Source organism: Balaenoptera borealis, assembly GCF_965194805.1.
Source record: "Balaenoptera borealis genome assembly, chromosome: 6".
In the NCBI taxonomy this organism is placed as follows: Eukaryota; Metazoa; Chordata; class Mammalia; order Artiodactyla; family Balaenopteridae; genus Balaenoptera; species Balaenoptera borealis.
Window position 1 is genome coordinate 7,949,800 of NC_138863.1, and position 25,171 is coordinate 7,974,970.

The 25,171-nt window shown below is 38.1% G+C and overlaps 1 protein-coding gene across 5 annotated transcripts in view; it reads right to left on the reverse strand.

Moving 5' to 3' along the window:
• Window positions 1-18,868, reverse strand: part of DIS3L2 (DIS3 like 3'-5' exoribonuclease 2) — a 370,836-nt gene extending 351,968 nt beyond the window's left edge. For 2 of the 5 annotated variants that reach the window (XM_082395570.1, XM_082395571.1), the window contains exon 1: window positions 18,769-18,863. The gene's annotated coding sequence lies outside the window, so the exon portion shown is untranslated. Of the gene's footprint in view, window positions 1-1,376; window positions 1,414-18,768 lie in introns of those variants that run through there. The other 3 variants (XR_014245636.1, XM_082395568.1, XM_082395569.1) reach the window with 3 other exon arrangements.
• Between the last annotated feature and the right edge of the window lie 6,303 nt (window positions 18,869-25,171).

Below are 25,171 nucleotides of genomic sequence, written 5' to 3' on the forward strand. Positions count from 1 at the left end.
AAGAAATTTTTCTAACGTGATACGATATATTTCTCAAGGAAACAACACCTCTTATGTAGTATTCAGGCCAAGAATAATACATAACTTGAATCTAATCATAAGGAAACATCAGACAAACCAAATGAGGAACATCCTGTTAAAAAAAAAAAAAAAAACTGTCTTCTTCAAAAAATACCAATGTCATATAGACAAAAAAGGCTAAAGAGCTGTTCCAGATTAAAGGAGATAAAAGAAACATGACAACTAAATACCATGTGGGATCCTACACCAGATCCTGTCCTAGAGGGGGAAAGATGCTAAAAGAGACATTACTGGATCAACTGACAACTTGTAATAGATGGCAGATATGATCAAAGTTGTATAAATGTTAAATTAACTAAGTTGATAACTTTTCTTTAGGTGTGTAAAAATATCCTTATTCTTGAAAAATACTGAAGAATTTAGGGGTAAACATGTATGCAATTTACTCTCAAGAAGCTCAAGAAAACTGTTATTTTATATTTGTGTGTGTGTGTGTAGAGGATGAGAGGGAGGGAGGGTGAGTAATCACAAAAAATAAAGGAAATGGGACAAAATACTAGCAACAGGTGAATCTAAGCAAAGGGTATATGCACTCTTGGGCATTTATGCCAGAGAAATGAAAACTTACATTCACACAAAAACTTCCACATGAATGTTTATAGCAACTTTATTCGTAATAGCCAAAAACAACCCAGGTGTCCTTCAACAGATGAATGGTTAACCAAGCTATGGTACATCCATGCCATGGTACTACTCAGCAGTAACAAGGAACAAACTATTGATACATGCAACAACCTGGAGAAATCACAAGGGAACTATGTTGAGTGAAAAAAGTCAGTCTCAAAGGTATGTACTACATACCTCGTTCCATATATAAAGCATTCCTGAAAAGACAAATTAGACAGAAAGAGTTTAGAGGTTGCCAGCGGTTAGGGAGGCAGAGAGTGAGGGAGATGGCTATAGCCGTGAAAGTGTAGCACGAGAGGTCCTTGTGAAGGAAATAGTCTGTATCTTGACTGTGGTGGTCAATCTACAGATGTAACAGAATGAAATACACACACATACACAGAGTACAAGCAAAACTGGTAAAATCCGAATAAGATGGGTAAATTGCATTGATATCAATTTCCTAGTTGTGATATTATACTATAGCTCTACAAGAGGAAACCAGATGAAGTGTACACAGGATCTCTCTGTATTATTTCTTACAACTGCATGTGATTCTACCAAGTAAAGTTTAAAAAGGAAAAAAGTTAAAAGATAGCCACAGAAAATAACTTATGGATAATGATAAAGCACTAGAGGCATTCCCAGAACAGGAAAAAGCTGCCAGCTATAACAGCTAAATTATTTACCATTCATTCAATATTGTTCTAAAGCAGCTAGTTGTTGTTATATAACAAAAAAAGGTAATATAAATATTAGAAAAGAGACAAAATGATCAATTATAAATGAAATTACTGTCTACCTAGAAAATCCAATACAATCAAGTGATAAAGCATTACAAATATGAGTTCAGTAGTGTCCAAATACAACGCAGATGGTTGTATCTAGAACCACCTTACGATGGTTCAACTTAGGATTTTTCAACTTTACGATGGTGTGAAAGCGATACACGTTCAGTAGAAACTGTACTTCAATTTTTGAATTTTGATCTTTTGTCAGGCTAGCAATATGTGGTAGATACTGTCTGGTGATGCTGAATAGTGGCAGTGAGCCACAGTTCCCAGTCACCCACACCCTTACAAGCATGAACAACTGATACACTTACAACCATTCTAGACCCAGACAACCCTTCTGTTCTTCACTTTCAGTACAGTATTCAATAAATTACATGAGCTATTCAACATTTTATTATAGAATAGACCTTGTGTTAGATGATTTTGCCCCACTGAGGGCTAATGTTAAGTGTTCTGAACACATTTAAGGCAGGCAAGGCTATGCTATGATGTTCAGTAGGTTAGGTGTATTAAACACATTTTCAACTTAGCTGAGAAGTTTACTGAGAAGTCGCCCCGTCAAGGAAGATCTGTATATAAAGTTAATAGCCTTTTTATTATATTCCACTAATAATCAGTTAGAAAACTTTGTATAAAAAAGAATTTCGTTCTATTTATATTTATTTTTAAATTCTTTACATAAGTCATTTGCAATTACTTTTTAATATTTAAAAAAATTTTCCCAGGAATATAGTGACTATATGTCTCTAATAAGTTTCTCCAAAACAACATATTCTCCAGTTCTCCCCCATTAAATACCATATTTAATCTTCTCTGATTTGCTGTTTCTCAGTATCTAGTCTACTCTTCACTTTCGAAGCCAAACTTGATCCAAAAATATTTTCCAATCCCCCAAGGCCTTAAATACTTTGAACAAGCCTAAGCCAGGTGTAAAGGATGAGGATCTAAGGTTTCTTCCAGCTCTGAATCTCCATCTTATCAGGAGCTAGAATCCCTTTAATCAGCTCTAGGAGACTAAATGTGCATTCTTCTGCAGACCTCAGGAGCATCTCTCACCTTCATGAGGTTTCTCTTGGAACATTAATTCCAAGTTCGCAGTCAGTGAAGCTCATTCTAGAGCAAAACCACATTTACTCCATTCATTCTAGTCAGGGCTTCTCACATTAGCCCCCATTTCAAACTAGAGCTGCTTCTAAACCACTATCAGCCCAATCCATTTCCTCCATGTGGATCTGCTGTGCAATGCATCCTACGTAAAAGCCAAGACAGTTTCTCACTCCTCACGCAGAAATACTTCTGCTAAGTTCCAGGTCTCCCAGGATAACAAGAAATATCCTCAGTTAAGAAGCAAAGATACAAAAAAATAAATTATTTTCATAGTTCTTGAAGAGCATGGAACCTATTACACTAGAGTAGGAAAGAATGGCATACACTTTTAAGAAAAGGAAGAACTTCTTTTACCTATATTTTTAATATAAATTAAACTCTCATGTTATCATTCAAGGGACAGCAGGGGATGAAATTCTCAAGTGAAATATGGCACTGCCCTTAAAAATGCCAACAGTCTAGCAATGAACCATCTCTTTAACTGTCTTTGCCTCTCAAAGTATAACAAATGAAACCTCTATTTAGACACACCGCATTCATAACAACAATTCTCTTTAGAAAGTAGGATTACTAAGGATTCTCACTTTAAGGCATACATTTTAGTAACGTTTTATTTTTTGTTTCTTACAAGAGTATAAATTATGTTTCTCAAACAACATTATATATACATATGTACACATATATTTTAACTATTCACTAGTAATAAAAAGCATCTATTTAGACTTATCAATTAAAAATAATTATGCTTTTTCATAAATCAAGTTGGTTCAATAGTTTAAGAGGTTTTCAATATTTACAGATAATATAACTGTCTAGAAAATCTCAAAGGTTATACTCACAAATTATTAAGAGTAATAATTTCATCAAGAATGTCAGAAAGGGCAGATTCAACATCAACAAATAAATTATCAATAACATTCCTATATGCCCACAATAATTAATTTGAAAACATGAGAGGAAAAATATCAATTCTTAGTAATAACCAAGATGACAAAATGTCTGGGAACAAAATTAATAACACTGATATAAGACCTAATTTAAGTTCAAACATCATTATTTTTAAAATTATAAAAGACCTAAACAAATAAACAAACCCTGCTCTTGACAAGAAAGACTCAATATTATAAAGCTGTTGGCTGCAAATTAGTCAAAAAATTCAATGTAACCACAATTAAATTCCAATCACAACTTTTTTATAGAGACTAAGAAGCTCATCTTAAAAATCAAATGGAAAAAAAAATGGGCAAAGGCTGTGAATAGACATTTTTCCAAAGAAGATATATTAATGGCCAAGAAGTTCATGAAAAGATGCCCAACATCATTAGCCATCAAGGAAATGCATATCAAAACCACGAAGGGACTTCCCTGGTGGTCCAGTGGTTAAGACTCCAAGCTCCCACTGCAGGGGGCCCAGGTTACATCCCTGGTCAGGGAACTAGATCCCGCATACCACAACTAAAAGATCCCACACGCGGCAAAGAAGATCCCGTGTGCCATGACTAAGACCACGCACAGCCAAGTAAATAAATAAATATTAAAAGAAAAAAAAAAAACACACAATGAGGTTCCATTTACACTCAAAAGAATGTCTACACCAAAACAAAACCCAGAAAACAACAAGTATCGGCAAGGATGTAGAGAAACTGGAACCCTCATACGTAGCTGGTAGAAATGTAAAATGGTTCAACCACTGTGGAAAAGAGCCTGGCAATTCCTCAAGAAGTTAAACATAGAATTACCACATGACCCAGCAATTCCCCTTCTGGGTATATACCCAAAAGAGTTGAAAATAGTTACTCAAATAAATAAATGTACACACATGTTCAAAGCAGCACTATTCACAACAGCCAAAAGGTGGAAACAACTCAAATGTCCATCAACAGATTAATGGATAAACAAATTGTGGCATATACATGCAATAGAATATTATCCAGCCACAAAAAGAATTAATACACGCTACAATATGGATGAACCTCAAAAACATTATGCTAAGTGAAAGAAGCCAGACAGACACAAGGTCATGTATGATTCCATGTACTATATATGCAATATCCAGAGTAGGTTAAATCCATAGGAACAGAACACAGATTGGTGACTCCCAGAAAACAGGGAAAGGGAAGAACAGGAAGCAACTACTTAATGGGTACAGGGTTTTCTTTTGGGGTGATGAAAATGTTTTGGAACTAGACAGAGGTGATGGTTGTACAATACTGTGAATGCATGAAATGCCACTGTATCCCTTTAAAATGGTTAATTTTATGTTATGTGAATTTCACACCAATAAAAAATAATTTCAAAAATCAAATGGAAGAAAAAAATGTACACAATGGATGAAAAATATTTGCAAAGGAAGAGTAACAAGAAAAGATCTACTCTCAGATTTGAAGACATACTATGAAGTAATGGTAATTTAAAAAGTATGATATTATTATAGTGGAAATAGGCAAAAACATCATTAGAAGAAAACTGAGTCTAAAAATGGACCCTTAGGAAATTCTAAAATTCTAAAAAAGGTATTTCAAATTAGTGGGGGAAAGACCACTCAAATGATAATAGGACAACTGGCTGTCTGCTTAGAGAAAAGCAAAGTTAGATCCTTAATACTATACATAAAAAATAGACTACAGTTGGCTTAAAGTGCTAAATGTTGGAAGTAAAATTATAAACATATTAAAAGAAAATATAGGAGAAAATTGCTCAAAATCTAGGGGTAAAGAAAGGCTTCTTAGTTAAGACATAAAACACAGAAACCATAAAGAGACTCAAATTTTAAAAATTAAAAGCTTCTGTAAACCAAAAGAAACCATAAAGACAAAGCAACAGACTGGAAGAAAATATTTGCAACATTTAAGACTTCAAAGATTTATATACAGAATATGTAAAGACCTACAAATCAATATGAAAGAAGCAACCCAACTAAAACAAAACAAAACAAACAACAACAAAAACAAAAAAACAGGCAAAAGATAAGAACAGTCACAAAAAGAAATATTCAAATTTAACTGGTCAGTGTTTGGCCCAGGCATGGGTATTCTTAAATCTCCTCAGGTGATTCTTCTGTGCAGTCAGGGTAAAGAACCACCAAGCCACCTAGTTGGAGAATGGGGCGTGTCCAGGCTGCCCAAGGTGAAGTATAAGGGGAAAGGCAGGAAAAATAAACCACCACCTGAAAGGGCTCCTGCCCACTCACAAAGGAAGGCCCTGAGAGTACATTAAACGCCTTAAAGGAGAATGGTTTATTTTTATCCAGTCAGAGAACGTTACCATTTTTTATTTCTACAAGGTAGAAACATATGAATCATATTCTTTATAAGACTAATGAGGAAAATTATTAAGAAATAAATTTACACTAAGTGAAAGCAGCCCAGGATTAAATACTTGCAAAAATATGACCAAAGCAAACACACATAATGTTATAGGGAGAAGCAAATCACTGAAAAATATCTGCATTGTGATTTCATTTTATAAATTTCAAAAACATGCAAAATTAAACAACAGTTTAAGGATACAAACTATATGGTTCAAGTACGAAGAAAATACAAAACTCAGGTTACCTCTGAAATGGGAAGGAAGAGGTGGGATAAGGAACAGGGACACAGAGATCTTCAATTTTTTTCTTAAGCTGGTGGTTAGGTACATGGGTATTCACTGTCCTAGTGTTCTGTATACCTTACACATATTTTGCATACATTACTTTGTAACTTCTCAGTATTTAATAAAAGACTACCATTTAAAAACAAACAAGACCATACAAAAATGCATGTAAATACATATATAGTCTTTTAATTCTAGATTCAGTATTTGCCACTGAAAATCTGCTTGGTTCTATAGTGTCCTAACTAGTCACCTGTTAGGAGTTAGCAAATCCTTGATTTTCATCTTTTCTTCTGAAGTTGCATTAGCAAGGAATTTCATGGGGGTAGGGAGGGTTTACAGCAAAAGGCACGTGCTCTTTGATTAAACTTACTGAGAACCACTAGCAATCACCTCAGGGAGCTCCAGCAAAGAGGGCACTTGTCAGAACTAAAGAGTAAAAAGGTTTGCAGAAGATAATTAAAAGCATTACTAGAGGAATGATGTGATTTGAACAGTAAGATATTTTTCCATTAATTATTTTTTACCCAACTGAAATTCAGTGAAACCCTGGATGAAACCTCAGCTCTCAATTCCTCTGAGATACAAAGATCAGAGTGAGTCCAGTTGAGCACTTGAAGTGTCAGGGCCAATTCTGCATGTGGTGGGCAGCTGTGAGTTCAAGGACAGTGCCACATGTACTCCTCCCTACCAGCCAGAAGTAAAAAAGTTCCAGAGAAACAGGCCTGTGCTCTGCCCACAACACTATCATCTGAGCATTCCTTTCATTAGAACAATACAAGATTACACAATGACCCTTAAGCTGAAGCAGGATTCTGGATGCCTGAGAAAGTGGGATACTCTTAGGGTATGGTAAGCTGACTGCTGAGACAATCAATAAATGAATTAGCATAAAGTATGCTGACTTCTTTGGAAGGAATTTTATAAACACAAGATTTAAGACTTCTTATACAATAAACAATGCAATCACAAGTACTAATAAAGAAGAACTAAGGGGGCTATAGTAAGAAAAGCTATAAATGAATTATGTGCAAGACTGTACTAAGGAATGTAGGGAAATTTTAAGACTCCATCTCTGTGTCAGAGGCATGCAGCAGTTGAAAAGACAAGATATATTAAAAAAACTTGTGATAAAGCCAGACATCAAAAACACCCCACAATTCAGTCTAACCTAACCTCCCTAGTCGTCTGCTTTCCATATTCACACCCAATTCAGCTAAACACACGCCTCACTCGTCCAAACCTCACATACTGCAATACACTCTTCTCTCTGCAAATGCTTCGCCCTCCTTAGAGTATCATGCAAAATCTCACTGGTCCTTCAAGTCTCATCCCAAATGCTTCCTGCATCCTTGGAAGTCTTTTATAACCTATACACTCCCTTGTGATCTTTCATAATCCTTCTCTATTATGGTGCCATCCCTACTCTTACTTCTGTTTTAGTTAAACACTTGTCTTATCTCTCCTACTGAAGCAGGAGTAATGGAAATGGCAGACATTGTGAAAAACCTAGATTTTAATCTGAACATTAACTGTCTGATTTTGAGCAAACCAAACTACCTAGCTTTCTTAAGCCTATATCCAAATATACAAAATAGGGAAATTATTATGTATCTTGCATTACTTCATTAATAAATAGGGTGTATGTGTGTACTGTATGTGTGAGAGAAAGAGAGGGGCAGAGAGACAAAGAGAAAGAGAGAGAGAATGTAGAAATATATAGGAATAATAAAAAAGTACAGGAAAGTAGTAGTTATTAGAATTGTATGTTTAAAAAGAGGAAAAACTGAACAGGTTAAGAAACAGTGAAGATATAAAGAGGATCAAAATCAAATTTCTAGAAATAAAAATGATGATGCCTGAGATGAAAACTACACTGGATGGGATTAACAGCAGATCAGACACTGTTGAGGAAAAAATTAGTAAACTTGAAGATAAAGCAATAGGAATTATCCAAAATGAAAAACAGGAAAAAAAGACAGAAAAAAATGAACAGAGGGCCTCAGTGAGCTGTGGGACTTTAAGCAACCTAATATATGTATAACTGAAATCAGCAGGGCAGAGGAAGGGGACTGAGAAAAGTAAAGAAAGAAAAAATATTTGAAGAAATAACAGCTGAAAATTTTCCAAATTTGATGAAAACTATAAAACCACAGTTTAAGAAGTTCAGTGTTTCACAAGAAACATAAAGCTATACCAAGGCAAATCATAACCAGTTTGGTTAAACCCAGTCTAAAGGGAAATGTTAAAAGCAGCAGAGAAAAAAAAGACACATTAAGTACAAGAAACAGAAATAAAGAGGTCAGATTTCTTGTCAGAAACAAGCAAGGTAGAAGACAGTGAATCAAAATCCTTGTAACACTGATTAAAAATAAAAAATGCTAATCTAGAATTCTTTATGAAGCAAATATATCTTTCAAACACAAAGGCAAAATACAGACTTTTTCAGACATGTGAAAACTGAAATAATCATCACTAGCAAACCTGCATGGCCAGAAACGCTAAAGTCCTCAAAGCAGAAAGAAAATGATAAAAGATGCAAACCTGGATCTACACAAAAGAATGAAGAGCACTAGAAAAAGTAACTTACGGGTAAATATAAAGATTTTATTCTTAAAATTTAAGTCTCTTTAAAAGACAATTGATTACTTATAAATAATAATAACAGTGTATACTGGAATTGATCATATATGTGGAAGTAAAAAAATGATGAGCACAAAGGCCAGGAGGGAAAATTAAAAGATACTGTTAAAAGGTTTTCAAAAACAAACAAACAAAAACAAAACAAAACAAAAAAAAGGACTTCCCTGGTGGCACAGTGGGTAAGAATCTGCCTGCCAATGCAGGGGACACGAGTTCAATCCCTGGTCTGGCAAGATCCCACATGCCACGGAGCAACTAAGCCCATGCACCACAACCACTGAGCCTGCGCTCTACAGCCTGCGCACCACAACCACTGAAGCCCACGAGCCCTAGAGCCTGTGCTCAGCAACAAGAGAAGCCACAGCAATGAGAAGCCCGTGCGCCACAACAAAGAGTAGCCCCCGCTCACCGCAACTAGGGAAAGCCCACATGCAGCAATGTAGACCGAACGCAGACAAAAAAAAAAAAAAAAAAAGTTTTTATATGTGAAGTGGTATGATATCCTTGAAAGTAGACTGTGATAAGTTTAACATGTATATATAAACCCTAAAGTAACCACTAAATAAATAAATAGTTATCATTAATAAGCCAACAAGGGAGATGGACAATTTTAGAAAAAAACAAAATTAATCCAAAAGAAGTGAAACAAAGAATAGATGGGACAAAAAAGAGAAATAACAAGATGAAAGGTTCAAACTTAACCATATCAATAATCACATTAAATGTAAATGGTCTAAGTACACCAATTAAAAGATTGTCAGGGGGGATTCCCTGGTGGTCCAGTGGTTAGGACTCCACGCTTCCACTGCAGGGGGCACGGGTTTGATCCCTGGTCGGGGAACTAAGATCCCACAAGCCACACGGCATGGCCAAAAAGAAAAAGATTGTCAGACTAGTTAAAAAGCAACACCCAACAATATGCTGCCTACAGAAACACTTCAAATATAAGACACAACTAAGTTAAAAGTAAATGTATGGAAAAGATATACCATGCTAACACTAACAAAACGAAAGCCGGAATGGCTTCATTAATATCAGACAATGCAGGTTTCAGAGCACAGAACATTACTGTGGCTAAAGATCATTTCATAACATTAAAGGGGTTAATTCATCAAGAGCAAATAACAATTCTAAATGTGTATGTACCTAATACATTTAAGGAAGAAATACCAACTCTATATCAACTATTCCGGAAAATTAAAGGAAAGGAAATACTTCCCAACTCATTGAAGGTTGCCAGCACTACTCTGATACCAAAAACAAAAACAAAGATATTACAAGAAAAATCATCCCAAACCAGTATCTGTCATAACCACAGATGGAAAATTTTTAATAAATTTCAAGAAATAAATTCCAACAACATATAAAAATAATAACACATCAGGACCAAGTAGGGTTTATCTAGAGAATGCAAGGTTAGTTCTAATATTTGAAAGTCAATGTAATTGACTATATTAAACCATTTCCAGTAGACTCAGAAAAAGCATTTGACTAAATCCAACATTTGTTTCTGATTAAAAAAAAAAAAAAAAACAAGCTCTCAGCAAACTAGGAATAGAAGGAAACTTCTTCACTGACAAAGAAAATATACCAAAAGCCTACAGCTATCATCACACTTAATGGTGAAAGACTAAATGCTTTCTTCCTAAGATCAGGAATAAGACAAATATGTCTACTTCCACCACTTATATTTAACATTGTACTGGGAACTGAAGCCAGTATAATAAGAAAAAATAAAAAGTTAAAGATTAAAAAGGAAGAAGTAGGGACTTCCCTGGTGGTGCAGGGGTTAAGAATCCACCTGCCAACGCAGGGGACATGGGTTCAATCCCTGGTCCGGGAAGATCCCACATGCCGCAGAGCAACTAAGCCCGTGCACCACATCTACTGAGCCTGCGCTCTAGAGCCCTCCAGCCACAACTACTGAGCCCATGTGCCACAACTACTGAAGCCCACGTGCCTAGAGCCCATGCTCCACAACAAGAGAAGCCACAGAACGAAGAGGAGCCCCCGCTCGCCGCAACTAGAGAAAGCCTGCGCACAGCAATGAAGACCCAACACAGCCGAAAATAAATAAATAAATAAATAAATTTATTTTAAAAATGGAAGAAGTAAAATTGTATTCACAGATGACATAATCTTTATGTAGCAAATCCAATGAAACCTATTTAAAAAGCTACTAGAAGAAATAAGCATAGCTAGGTTGACAGAGAAGAGCCAATGTACAAAAATCAATCATATTTCTATATACTAGCAACAGTCAAAAATATAAAATTTTAAAAACCATCATTTCAATAGCATCAAAAATACAAAATACATAGGGCTAACTGTGACAAAAGATGTACAAGGTATGCGCAGTGAACACTACAAAATATTGCTGAGAGAAAGGAAAGAAAACCTAAATAAATGTTCATGGGTTGGAAGATGTTAAGATGGCAATTCTCCCCAAATTATCTATAGGTTCAATACAATTTGAATCAAATTCTCAAGCAGACTTTTTTGAAAAGCTGACAAGCTGATTCTAAAATTAATACAGAAATGAAAAGGACCTCAAAGAGCCAAAGTCTGGAAAAAGAACATCAAAGTTGAAGGATTTACACTACCTGACTTCAAGTCTTTTTATAAAACTATAGTAATCAAATCAGTGTAGTACTGGCATCAATATCTACAAATAGATAAATGAAACAGAGAGTCCAGAAATAGAACCAAAAATATGTATAGATTTTCAGCCTAAGTATAACCTAGGCACAAGGGAATTAAGTGAAGGAATAGTCTTTTCAACAAATGGTTCTAAAAAAATAGGATTCCGTTTATTTTTTTTTGAATTCCATATATTTAAAAAATGAACTTTGATCCATACCTTGCACTATATATAAAAATTTACTCAAAGTGGATCATAGATTTACAAGTAAAACTTCGAGAACATAGGAGAATATCATTGTGATATTAACTTAGGCAAAGATTTTTTTAGATAAAGCAAGAAAAGCACAATCCATAAAAGAAAAAACTGTAAGTTGGACTTCATCAAAATTAAGAACTGCTCTTCAAAAGTCATCATTAAGAGAATAAAAAGAGACTAGGAGAAAATATTTGCAAATCCTATGCCTGAAAAAGGATATACATCCAGAATATACAAAGAACTTCTAAAATTCAGTGATAAGGAAACACACACAATTAAAAATGGACAAAACATCTGAACAGACATTTCACCAAAGAAGTTATATGGATAGCAAACAAGTTCATGAAAACATGAACAGCATCACTTCCTTAGGGGAATACAATTTAAAATCAGGGGACTTCCCTGGCGGTCCAGTGGTTAAGACTCCACGCTTCTACTGCAGGGGGTGCAGGCTCGCTAAAATCCCTCATGCCTCATGGCACGGCCAAAAAAAATAAAATAAAATAAATGTTAAAAATAAAATAAAATAAAATCACAATGAGATACCAATATACATCTATAAGAAAGTCTAAAGTTAAAAAGACTGACCATACCAAGTGTTGACAAGGATGTGGAGGAACTGGACCTCTTATACATTGCTGGTGGAAATGCAAAATAGAACACCCACTTTCCAAAACTTTGACAGTTGCTTTAAAAGTTAAGCATATACTTACCATATGATCTAGCCATTCTACTTCTAGGTATTTAACCAAGAGAAATAACAGTACACATCCACACAAAGGCTCGTACACAAATTTTCATTGCAACTTCATTTGTTACCAACTAAAAATTGGAAACAACCAATACATCCATCAATAGGTGAATGTATTAATAAACTGCTGGTACATCCATTCAAAGGAATATTACTCAGCATTAAAGGGGAATAAACTACTGATACACTAAAAAAAAAATGGATAAATATCAAAATAATTATGCTGAGTGAAAGAAGCATAACTACATACTATATGATTTCAGTTATATAAAATTCCAGGAAATTCTAGGAAATAACATTAATACATAATTACAGAAAGATCAGTGGTTGTCTGGCATGGGGGTCAAGGAGCCAGGGATGTAATGAAAGCTTTGGGGGTGATGGATATGTTCACTATCTTGTTTGTGATAATAGTCTCTTGAGTATATACATGTATCAAAACTTAATAAATTGTATACTTTTAATACGTACAATTTATAGTAAGTTGACTACACCTCAATTATCCAGCTTCTAAAAAATATGGTCTTAACCAATAACTAATAACGCTTCACAATACAAATTGGTTCCTAATTCAATCATTAAAAGTATTCCCTATTAATAATGTATATTTCAGTCATAAAATTCATAGGGCATCCTTACTTCCAAACTATTAAGAAAGACTGATTTGAACTGGCAAAATTCAGTAAATCATAAAGTAAACAAATGTCTTATTGGAGCAAAAGATCTATGAACAATTCAAATATGTTTTCATTTAAAAAACATAAAATAGGGCTTCCCTGGTGGCGCAGTGGTTGAGAATCTGCCTGCCAATGCGGGGGACACGGGTTCGGGCCCTGGTCTGGGAGGATCCCACGTGCCGCGGAGCAACTAGGCCCATGAGCCACAATTACTGAGCCTGCGTGTCTGGAGCCTGTGCTCCATAAGAGGGGCTGCGATAATGAGAGGCCCGTGCACCGCGATGAAGAGTGGCCCCCACTTGCCGCAACTAGAGAAAGCCCTCGCACAGAAATGAAGACCCAACGCAGCCATAAATAAAATAAATAAATAAATAAATAAAAATAACAAAACCAAAAACTTAAAAAAAAAAACATAAAATAACTAAAAAGAATAACAAACCATGTAAATTGTTGATTTTAAGTACAATTAAACAAAAATAACCACGTGCTGTTATCTCCTCCCTCATATAACTGCTGCTACAGTTTCATATTCAATCCTCTAAAACTAACCAAGGCAAAGAGGGAAAGGAGCAACTATTTCCCATGTAGAGAAATGCTCTCTAAATGAGGTGAAGTTAAACAGAAATGTTTGGGGCTTCACTCCAAATCCCTCAGCACCTAGACAATCACTAGAAACCTCTTCCTCATCAAATGCTAATGGAAGATAGAAACAATCCAATTTCATTAAAGGAAGCCTCAGAGGAATGTAAAGGGCAAAGTTACTCAATTAGCATTACATAACTTCCTGCCTCCTCCTGGTTTAGGTACCCAAGCTCTCAAGTCTATCAAATACTCCAACAATTACTGTCCTTCATTTGAAGGATTTTTTAAACCACAGGGAACAGGTAACTCCCTACTGTATCAGCCTACTTCATTACTTGCCCTTTTCCTTATGGTTCCTCTACAACTGATGTTAATGTTCTCATACGTAGCATTCATGCTGAAATCAGAACCTGATTTAGAGAAGTAGCCCAATGTGGTGTGGTGGAAGGAATATGGACTTTGGAATCAGACAGACATGGGTCCATACTTTAGTTCTAACACTTACTGCCTTATGACCTAAGTAAACTTCCTCAGCCTCTATATTCTCATCAGTAAAAGAGTTGAATCCTCTTTCTCAATGGGCAACAATTGATATTTAATGACATAACACATGTGAATTACTCAACACATAGGAGGGGCTCCATAAATGATAATCCCCTTCCTCTTAACTTTCTAATTAGAAGGCATTTTCTGAGGGCAAGGTACCTCTTCATTAGCCCTTATCTCCAGCTAATTTCATCAGACATTTTCACTGTGCTTTGTGTAACATGAAAGTCCCTTCCTATTAGTGTGAACACTATCTCTTGTCTGCCACCACTAGTGCATCCCAGAGGCAGCTATTACTGGGTTTTAAGAAAGGAATCAGAAGTAGTTGGACTGCACACTCATGTCCATTAGTAGCATTATTCACAACAGCTAAACGTGGAAACAACCTAAGTGTCCATCAATGGATCAATGGATAAGCAAAATGTGGTATATACATACAAGCCTTAAAAAGGAAATTCTGACATATGCTACAATATGGATGAACCTTGAGAACATTATGCACAAAAAGACAAATACTGTGTGATTCCACTTATATGAGGTAATTATAGTAGTCAAAATCACAGAGACAGAAAGCAGACTAGTAGTTGCCAGAGGCTGGGAAGAATGGGAAATCGTGGCTTAAGGGGTATAGAGTTTCAGTTTTTGGAGATGAATGGTGGTGATGATCGCAAAACACTATGAATGTATTTAATACCACTGAACTGTACACCAAAAATGGTTAAGATGGTAAATTTTATATTATGTGTATTTTATCACAGTTTTTAAAAATTGGGAAAGAAGTTTTTTTAGACTAATGGCTGACTAAACTTGACTAAATCTAGCATCAACAGGAGAGTTAATCACATAATTGCAACTCTGGGGCATCAAGTTCTTGTTATGGTTCCAAATAAAATGCTATCTGAAAAGTTCTTATTGTCAAATCCTTCTACCTCCTGTTACATGACACAAACAAGCATCTTGTGCAGTTCCACCACCCTCAGTCTAATAAAGATAACAAGAACTCTGGCTGAGTTTCTCTCACGTCACCAATAATGGCACCAATAGCCGGACCGCAGAGGGATTTACAGAACCATTCCAGGTCCACAGTTTGATTTGTACATGTGCTTAGTAGTATTTGAATGAAAATGAACTTCATTTCCCACAGAAACTCCCCAGATAAAACAAAAAACTTTTTGAAGGTTACAGTAAAAGGATACTCTAAAAACTGTATCCTAGAAGGCTGATCCTATAAGGCTGGTCAACATTACAGAAAACCAAAGTCTGGAATAAATGGGGAAGCTGAAAATAAAAATTTACAAATCTTCCTCACACCAGAAAACACTTTGTTATACTTTTTTTGTACGTAAAGTACTGAGCCACCTCAAAATCATTTTCAGTCCAATACCTAAAATCAACTAGTCTGTAAGCATTGTGAGATGAACACTATAAAATGTGGTACAAACATGACTCTTTCAAAACCATTTAGCAGTAATAAAACTCACAAATAAACATAAACCTTTGCCTCAAAATAAATCAGCTAACCTAAAAAGTTTAATGTGTTCTTTTTCATTTCTGATGGCTTCCTCATCAAAATGTGCAGGGGAACCCAAGTATACATGCCATGGGCAAACACATGCAATAAAGAGAGGAAAAAGTGAGAGAGTCTCAACTCTGATGGCAAAAGTGAAAGAATCATTCAACTGCAGAAGGACCAATGTAAATTTGATTAATATAATCAAGGATCTGAATCAATGGAGTTCAAAATTTTATGCAGAGTCACCTTTTAGGCAATGAAAATCCTAAAGACAATCAATTTGTCAACAAATACCTCCTAGGCATCCAATATGCCTCAACATATTGGAATGGGGATGTGGAAATCAGTTTCTGTGCCTCAGTGGTACTTCTGGTCTAACTAAAGAATAAAGCACGAACTCACAACATGTAAGCAGACTGAAGCAGTAAAGGCACCCACCCAGAAGTTGAAAGACCAGAGCTCTAGTCCCAGCTCTGCCCCAACTCACTAAGATGTCTGTCCTTGGGCTAATCACTGAAACTTCTACAGGACTCTATTTCCTCGCCTAGAATAAGACAGGATAATTTCTAAGGCCTCTTCCACTCTGGACGTATTAATTCAAGTTGAAAGACAAGGGAGAGGAACTGGGCCTTAAAGAATTGGTAGGATTTGAATTGACTGATGGGAGAAGGAAGGATACTGCAGAGAAGGAGTATGAAAGTACAAATGGACGGACACACCTTGTATGATTTCACTTATATGAGATATCTAGAGTAGTCAAAATCATGAAAACAGAAAGTAGGAAGGGTGGTTGCCAGGAGCTGGTGGGAAGGAGAAATACGCAGTTGTACAGAATTTAGTTTTGCAAGATGAAAAAGTCCTAGCGATGTTACACAACAATGTAAATATAGTTAACTGCACACTTAAAAAATGGTTAAGAGGGTAAATTTTATACTATGTATTTTTTTAACCACAATTAAAAAGAGTCACAGAAATTAGTGTCCTAGCAGTCATACTAATGCAAAAATATTCCAACTCAACTGACTTCTAATGTCCGATTCTAATCCCTAAAGTTCCTTTTTTCCCAATTAAAAAAAAAAGTAGACATGCCTTGCTAATGGTACCTGGAGTCTCCCTCAACGGCAATAAAGCTGAACAAGCATGTTGAGAAAACGAAGAAAGAGAAGACAATGCAAACACTAAGCAATAGTAGAAGATACAAAGCAGCCTAGTCAAACACAATCTAACTGTGTCATCCCCACCCACAATCTAGCCTAAGTCTTTAAGTAAAACTGTACAGAGGTTTCTCTTTACTCCAAAGATAAACTCTTCAACCTGCTTACAAGGCCCAGCACCCTCTGGCCCACCTCTCCAACCCCCTCTCTCACTAGATTCTTCTACACTTTTCCTGAGCGATACACAGATCTGTATCTTAAGTCCCCAGTCCTCTCCATGAACCCTGCCATCACAGGGTCTTTTTGCCCTTGCTGTTTTTTCTGACTAGATCATTCTCCCTTCCTGTGCATCCTTCAGATCTCAGTTCAAATGTCACTTCTGTGACTTCCCTAACTCAAATACTTGTCACAGTTGCAGTTTTACATTCACGTGATTAATTTGATTGCATCCGCTGAGGACAGGGATCATGCATGCATTCACTCTCCCCAATTTCCAATGCTAAACACAGTGCCTAGGGCCAAGTAAGCACTCAAATACTTGTTGAATAAGTGAATAAATGGGCACCAAACCTGTAAGAAAGCAATAAAATATCACAGAATGTCTGCTTAAGAGTTTGCACATCTTCACAAATGAATCTTTGGAGGATGCCCAAAGCAACTGAGCCTAAAATCCCTATTCAACTCCTACAAAAAAAAATCAATTCAGATGCCTGTATAAATTTCTCTGGCTCTTCTATGTCTCTAAGGAAATGCTGAGTACTGTAAGTACTTAATAAATACTTATTGAGCTGAAATGAAATTATACTGTTTTGAATAATGGATTTTGATATATAAACTCCTACATTTTAGTCCCATATAATGTCATTTGCGAAAATTGTTCATATGCCTCAGTTTTAGCTCCATTGTCATTGGATTAATTATAATGTAGTTATCCAACAATGTTCAAATAAGGCTTAGAGTTTCCTTAGTCCCACTTCTTCAAACTCAGTTAAGGGAGGTTTTCAGTCTCTTGTATTTTCATATAAATTTTACTTTGTCAATTTCTGGGGGGAAAAAAGCCAGTTGGGATTTTAACAGAGATTGTGCTGAACCTGTTTTCAAATGTAAATCAAAGATATTAACAACACCTGCCCCTACTTTTTCAACGTAGCAAATTTCACTTGAAATTTTTCCCAGACCTACTCAGTCCCAAGAAGAGGTCCTTCTGTAGAAAACTGGTAAGACACAAAATCTAACTTACAGAATACTAAACGCACTAAAAACTGGAAAGCTAATTCCCAGTTAAAGGATCAGTTCAAAACGCTCGAGTAAATGAGTCTCCACGATCAACGAAGCAGATAAAGTATACCAGTTTGTAAAGCGCCAAGCAGCAGGCAAACACCAAGTATTACAATAAAGTGGCTGCTGTTCAAGGATCCTAAGGCGCTCCATCCCTGTCAATCCCAAACATCTGTATCCGGACCCATAAGAACGCGTCCACAGGTGACCCGAACCTCGGGAAGCGTTCTCTCTACAGCAATAGGCCCTGTTTAACTCTGCTTCTCCTCCCAGGACCCCATACTAGGCTACAAGGGAGGGCCGGCGGGGCTCGGGGGCGAGGGGACGGGCCTGGGAGACCGGGTGGGCTAGGAGCGTGGGGCGTGGGGTGGGAAGGGGCGACGCCAGGGCCGGGGAACGATTCCAGAGGCAAAGGGCACTCGCCCGGGGCCGCCGGCGCAGGTGCCCCCCGAAGCGACGCGGAGGCCTCGAAGGCCAGACCCGGGGTCGCTCCTGGGGAGGAGTCGAGGTGGGGCGCGCGAGGAGGGGACAGGGAGGCCTCACCTTGTCTCCCGGGAGGCAAGCGCCGCCGCGGTCCCGCAGTTGCTAAGGAGAATGCTCTTCCGGGTCACGGGCGCGGAGTTATGGAGAGCAACGGTGGCCGGGAGGGGCCAAAAGTTAGGCGCGGGGTGAGCGCGCAGCGGAGGCGGTGGTCTGCTGTAGTTGCGCTGCGGCGGCCGGAGCAGAGCAGGGCAGGGCCAGGCGGAGGGCACTCCCGACTTCTATGGCCTGGCCTCGCGGAGGCGACTGGCTGTAGCCGATGGCTGTTGCTGCCCGGCCCCCTGCTCAGGGGCCAGCCGCTGGCGGGCGCCCTCCCGCCCCTGCTCCTGAATGCCCCCAGCCCCAATCCTCAGTGCTGTGACCCGCCGGGCCGCCTCTCACCCAGCCGGCGACGCCTGCCCCCAACTTCTAGCTTATGGGTGTAGCCACGCCGGCCCTCTCCTGTGACAAGGTTTTACTCACCCTTTGATTTACTCCACGCCCGGTTAGTGAGCACCTGCTCAGGGCTAGGTGCAGGGCTGGCCCTGGGATACTGAGGGGGGCAACCCAGGCGTGGTCCTGCCCTCCGAACGGACAGGCAGGTGGGAGGGCAGGCAGGCAGTATCCTGCATATCGTATTGGGATGCGCAAGTGAAGGAAGCTAGGGGAGCCTGCCCTGCGGGCCCACCCAGACTCAGGTGGGGAAAAGCTGATGGTGGAGACCTCAACCAAGTTAAAAGTGTAGGGAAGAATGTTCCAGGGAAGAGTGTAGGCTCGACTGAGAAACCCACCGAAAGGTCTGTACGGCCTGCCCAGGGAAGTGTGTAGAGAGGAGAGAATGGTTAAGGATGGAACCTGGAAAACATCAATATGGTAGCTGTGAACTAAGGAAAAGGAACCCCCAAAGAGGAGGCAGAATGTTTGTTTGAAAGGCTGTTGAGGAGACAGCAGAAGAATTTCAGTAAGGAGGTGATCACCAGTGTAAAATGCCGTGGAGATCCAGAGCCCAGTGGTGACCACAGGAAGATCAAAATTCAGGACTAGGTTGTCAAAGTTGACAGTGGATTGAATCTGTATAGTGAAGGAGTCTACCACCATATTTTCCTTGTTGAAACAAGGGAAAGAGATACATTAAATTGTTCCCGAATGCCTTAATGTTTTCAAAAGCACTGTCACAGTACTTGCAAATTTCAGGATTCCTCTACTAATAACCAATCTCCTTGAAGTTGGAAAATATTTGTTATTTAACCTTGCATCTACAGTGCCTGCCACATACAAAGGCCTCAGTCAATGTTTGCCTAAAGAATAAGAGAACCCGTGGGCCTCTGGTTTTTAATGTTCACAAAGGTCCCTTCCAAACCCTCAGCAAAACTGTGATGTAGGCAAAGCTTGTCTATTCAAACTGTAGAGAGTGGAAGAAACTCAGCAAGGACAGGAAGCAGAGGGTGGTAGAGGTCCAGGGATTCAGTGGATGGGAGAGAGCCCAATAGAGCCAGAGATGGGAAGATCCAGAGAAGAAAAGGACAAAGGATTGAAAACATCGTAGCTGGGCTTTCAGGGCCAGAAATGCGAGATGAAGCCAAAAATAGTTAGAAGCAGGAATAGAAGAGGAAGGACAGTTTTTGTACATAAATTGAACAGAGAGATCCCACTGAGATCGGACTGCTGGCAGAAAGTGCAGTGGCAGCCAGTGTGAACACCGCGGGGCCAGGTGGGCATATCCCCATGTCCTCTAAGGGAAGTGGGCCCTACACTTCCTCATATGGGCCAAAGGATAACCACAGCACATGCTGGAGTGAGTTGGGATGAGAGGCTTGCCCCACAAGCATATCTCCATAATTCCAGTCCATTTCCATTATCACAAGTATTACAATAAGCTCCCCCCCAAAAGAGAAATATTCTTCTTCTCTGAGAGCCATCCACAATGGATGTGACCATACATCCATGGAAGGAAACCATGAAATTCAAAATGTGTGGCTGAAGAGTTAAGAACACCCAGCGTATCAGCCAAAGGGGCCTAGGAGTAACATCAACAAGGCAGGACCAGAAAATGGTTACAATTTGGTAAAGGAAAGTTAATTGTTTTGTGAACAGAAGGGACAAAGTTAACTTGTAACCTAGAAAAAGGAAGCCCCAAATACATGAAGATAAAGTCTACCCCACATTCTCCTGGCAGCCTTGAATATAGCAAATATTCTAAAGAACTGTGTTCTGTTGAAGGGCCAAGGTGATTCATTAGGCTCAACTTGGCTAGGCTTCTGGGACATTTCAGTGGTGCCTCAAGAAATAGAAATTTATCATTGCTATGAAGGGCATATTCTTTGAGAACTGCAGGGAATTGTGGGTGAACTCTGTACTTCAAGGGTGGTATGGGCATGGAAGTTTCCAGGTGATGTGCTTTGTCTGACTGGTCTCTGGATGACGGATGCCAATTAATGACTGAGGAATGCCCCCAAGACCCAAGATATGAGTGGAGGACCGGAGTTACCATGCCCTGTTCTTATATGAATTGAGCCACCTGCTGCCTCCAGGAGAATTCCATTTTGGCATTAGGAGGGACTGTATCTGAAATCTAAGCTTTGGTTGCCCCAGAGCTTTCCATACCAACCCTGATTCCTAACCACCACCATCTCCAACTTGAGTTTCCTGGGTACTAACATCCACCCAGTCACAAAGCCAGACACCCAGGAGTCACCCTTGACTCCACTGTCCCCCATCACCACACTCTCACCCTAAACAGCCCGGTCCAAGAACAAGTCCTGTAGACTGTGTCATTCCCCCCACCCAATTCCACTGCCACCAGTTACGGTGAAAGGAGCAAATAACCAAGCAACTCAGGTTCAGTAAGAAGTATTACAACCTCAAAGATGAAGCAAGGTGATAAAGGCAGTGTGTGTGTGTTAACAGTGTAATGACCAAACAGCACAAAAACTTCAAGGAGATAAGATGAAATAAATTCATTCAATAACATGTTTTGATTGCCTTTCACATGCTAATTTTGCCTTAAAGGAAGTAAAACATAATGAAAGGACTATTAAATAGATTAAAGAAAAACCTAAGGTAGAATTGAACATATTCCAACAACCAAAGTGAAAGAGTGCTTGCTGGCCTGGGGGTGTGACTTTGGAAGGCCCTATATCAGATGTGGGGTGCATTATAAAGCCCATACCTGTGCAGGCAGAGTACTGTGGGCTGAGAGGGCTGTGGGTGAGCAGAAAATATGTCTCATCAACACCGTATCAATTGTTCTTGGCCTCCTCAACTGCAGCAACTAGACCCACCCAGACCACTATTTCCAACTAGGAGTCTTAAACTTAGTTTTAAAAATTACATTTCTCTCTTCCTTCTATCTTCATAGTATTATTTTTATCCTAACTTTTAAAAAACAAATCCTTCTAGAATATTCCCACTTTTTTGCCTCATAGGTGTTAGCCTTTATCTTAATTTCTCTTTTACCTACTAGCTCTTATTTAAATTTTCATCTTCTTAAATATTTTTAATCTTTATTGTATCAGGATTCCATCAACATATTAGTCTTAACTTTTTTCGGTTTAATTTAAAATTTTTTTCTAGTTCTTTGCCCTTTTGTTTCTTTTTTATTTCACATATGCTACTTTAAATGTGAATTTTAGAAAATTCTCTCATTTACAATGCTATTTTTTCTAAATTTTTATTTCCACATCTTTAGCTTTAAATTTGTCTCAATTTTTATACTCTCTTATCATCTTATTTTAATTTTTATTTCTCTGATCTTCCATCTTGCATATTTTTCTGGTTTTTAACTTGAATTATACGTATAGCTCAGCAACTGCAAGTGTTATCTAACAATTATTACACTTTAAATGAGAAAATAAAGAATCATATTTAATTCACCAAATCCAGAATGCTTTTACTTTGTTTTGTTGGAGAATTTCCTGCAGAGGGAGGTCTTTATAGGACAGAATTTTACTTTTCTTCTGTGCCTTGTCTCCTGCCAGATACCAGCCTCATATGAAGCTAGAATAACAGAAAAGGCGCTCTCAAATTGCAACTCCAATACAGCAGCAATGTGGCGTAGCACTTAAGACGTGGGGAACCAAACTGCCGGGTTCAAATCCAACTCCTCCAGTTACTCACAGTGTGACCTTGGGCAAGTTACTCAACCTCTCTGGGCCTCCGTTTTCCTCACCTATAGAATGTGGGTGATTATGATAGCATCTCATAAGGTTTCTGTGAGATTTAAATGAGTCAATATATGTAAAGCACCTAGAACAGTGCCTGGCACATAGTAAATACATGTGTTTGCTAATATTGTTTAACAAGAAGTTATCCTATACAGTAGTCACTCTTAGGAGTATAAAATAACAAAGTATCTTGTATATGATGGTCCTAACTGACAGAAGCAACTTTTATTCTTCCTCTCGGAGCAGACACTGTAGCCTACCAAAGTTCTCTTTGGCACTTTCTCTTCTTAACCAAACCTCGATATTTGTTTTCAGATATCAATACTCCTCCAAGGACTCATGTATGGGGTGGGGGTGGGGAATAATTTCAGTGAAGAGTGGGTCTGTCTCTCCTTTTCCAATGCCCAACCCTGATTGAGTCTCTGCATTCTAGAGTTCTAGAGAGAAAACATCTGATTGATTGGCTCAGGCCAGCCTATGAATTGGGTTAGGGGTCTGCTGGAGCCAATCAGCTAAGCAAGGGAAACAGAATCACCCAGTAGAATTATGGCTACTCAGGTATACACCTTCCTTAGGGGCTGTGTGTGTGTGTGTGTGTGTGTGTGCGTGCGTGCACACACACATGCTCTTATTGGAGGGGAGGGTAGCAAAATTTCAATGAAGGGAGAAATGATAATTTTATGCACTGTATAGCCCATCTCCACAGATATGCATACCCTAGCCTGAAAAACAATGATATAAAGTATAGTTGCCATTAAATGTGATAACTGTATTTTTAAATATTTAACTTTTCAGAATGCCAAAATCAGACCAAGAGGATTTGACCTAGGAGGACTTGAAGAAGGTAAGAGAATGACAAAAAGAATTCTGAATCTATTTATAAGAAAAAACATTTTTGAATTAGAACAGATATAAAGAAATGTGTGCAGTCTGCTTTTTGTTGGATAAATGAAAATATAGTAAAACACTAGGAAATTGGGTTGTTTAGAAAATGTTACATTTGATCTCACTTAAATGAATCAAAAAACACAGCGTCCAATAGAAATCCTATATTAAAGAGAAAACAAAGAATTTTATTAACTGAGAAAAATACAGAGTAACACAGTTAGAACAATTATAAGATTACGTGTAAATGGACTAAATTCTCCTATTTAAAAAACAGAATCATAGACTGGATTAAAAAGACAAAATCCACACCTATGAATCTTGTTTTTAAAAAAACATTTAAAGAAAAGGGAGATAGAATAATTTAAAAGCCTGGCTCAGATAAATCATGCTTACACAAAAGCAAGAATAGTGGGTCCCAGCTTGACTGAATAAATTATGTTCATCCCAGGATTCCTGCATATCTGGGCATGCCCTGAACACCAGTGGCAGGACCCACTGGAGGGTTGTTTACATGAGAAGCTAGCATCCTAGGAAAGAGCCCCTTCTTCAGGCAAAGCCAAAGAAAAGCCCAAGGACAGCAGGCTAGTATAATGCTGTGTGCAGCAGGGAGGCTGCAGGGAAAGTGCCAACAAAACAATCTGTTTGGCCTAAGGCAGTCCTGCTCTTTAGCTTTTCAACAGAACGGGGCACCAGCAAAGAAGGGTGCTGTTGGAGCTTGCTGGCATAAACTCTCCACAATACTCCATTCATTGGCCCCAAACACAGGCTCTAACCCAGCCCCACTGAGGGATTGTCAGCAAGTCCCTACACCTCGGGGGCCTCCGTTTCTCTTCTACAAAAGGGTGATTAGAGGAACTGATCCAAAAAGGGAAAATTGAGAAATAGAGAGCTTTTTCAAATGTACATTAAGCTTTCACAAAAATTAATTGCAATTTTGAAGATAAAGATATTCACAATAGCTAAGCAAAGATTTTACACGCGCTTCCTCAGACTTCCATATGATAAAATTGGAGAGAAAGCCAATACATCACCTATATGCACATGACCAGGCAAGAATAGAAGGAAGTTCTGTGATGGAACGATTAAGTTGAAAAGGCAACACCAAATATGGGGATGTTATGTTAAAGACAAACAAAAAAGAGATACCGGGTACACAGTTAAAGCTGTATTGAAGGAACTCTGGTATCTTTCATGCTTATGGTAACAAGAAAAAGGGAAAAATTATCAACTAAATCTACACCTAAATTTTTTTAAAAAATATAGGTAACAAATTTTAAAAGGAACAGTAACAAATACGAAATCAAATAAATTAATTAGATAAAAAGAGAATATCTGCTTAATATGCAAAACTGAGATTAACAATGAACTAATATAAT